Raw genomic sequence first — 1,538 nt, 5'->3', positions numbered from 1 at the left:
TGCCTAATTTCCCTATTTGAAGAGGGGTGTTTGGGAAGACGATCTTTAAATATTTTCAACATGTGGACTCTAAACCATAACTTTCTCGACATTATCAGACAAGGTTGGGATGCGCAGGTCCAGGGCTTTAACCAATTCAAATTGGTGAGGAGAATTCAGGGTCTGAAAAAACCTGTAAAGGCTCTTAATGCATCCCATTTCTCCCAACAAAAACTGCACGACAATCCCTCGGATGGTGACCTGCAACTACTACTGAATAAAAGGAGAGGGACTGTGAAATGATAGATGGGAAAGGAGAGGGAATGTGAAATGATAGGTGGTCTGGGTGTGCTGGATCTGAAAGCCTGGAATCTTTCCTTACTCACAAAAACACTCAGGAATATCCACTCTAAAAAAGACTTTGTCTGGTCCAAATGCATCAATCAAATCTACCTGAAAGGTTCAAGTTTGTGGGAGGCTAGGATAACAAATGATGAATTCTCACTATACAAAAAGTTCATTAGAATTAAGAATCAGATTATGTGAAGATGTGTGAACCACCTGGATGCATTACTTCAGCTTTTTGAGGAATGTGACCTCGATCATTTTAGCTCTTTCATTTGCTATAACTTCTGGATAACTAAAGGAACTACGGTTCCTTGGTCCATGGTGGTTTGGCAGAGTGGAAGTACCCCTATACATGCTTTCATTCTTTCGCTGAGAATTATAAGGAAACTACCTACTTGTGATAGGCTTATTGGGTTTGAAGGAAACTTGTATTGTTCCTTTTGGTTGGTAAAAGAGTTGGTCTGGCCTCTACTGTTTATCTCATATGGAATGCCAGAAATAGGAAAAGGTTTGAAGGGAAATTCATATCCTTAATGGAGTTGATTGTAACCATTCAGAAATATATATATATATATACAGTATTAGGCCAAAAGGCCCCTAGATTTGCTCAGGCTCTCTTAAGATCCTGAGTGTTAACTTTATTGCTTGTAATTTTGATGGGGCTTATTTTCCCCCTATATCTGCCCAATGTTCCGTGTAAATACTCATTTTGATCAATATATTTACTTTTCGATCAAAAAAATAGTATGATAAATTGATAGATCATTGATTCTCTTTGTGCTACAGATAGTGGTAATAAATGGAATATAACATTTAAATATTTCCTACTCAATAATAAAATATATAAAGATTTTCCTATTTAATTAAATATAATTAATGTATATATATTTATAGTGTATGATAATTATATATTACATTTTAACTAAATCACAAAATTATAAATTAAGCAAATCTCGCTGCTTGGAGTAGTGAAATTTAAAGGTGAGACCCTATTCTTGTGGAGACGCGTGGCAGCGAAATCTCGCTACTCCAAATAGTGAGATTTGCTTAATTTATAATTTGTAATTTACAATTTCCAGTCTTAATACACGTGACAAAATCTCGCTACTTGGAGTAGCGAGAGTACGTCAGAGTCATTCTGGGAAATATTTCCGAGAAAGAGGTATTATGTAAAATATTTAAAAAAAAAAAAAAAAAGATAATCCGAGAAA

The sequence above is a fragment of the Malania oleifera genome, chromosome 9 (assembly GCF_029873635.1).
Source record: "Malania oleifera isolate guangnan ecotype guangnan chromosome 9, ASM2987363v1, whole genome shotgun sequence".
NCBI classification, from domain to species: Eukaryota; Viridiplantae; Streptophyta; class Magnoliopsida; order Santalales; family Ximeniaceae; genus Malania; species Malania oleifera.
Note: the sequence above shows the minus strand (reverse complement) of the source record.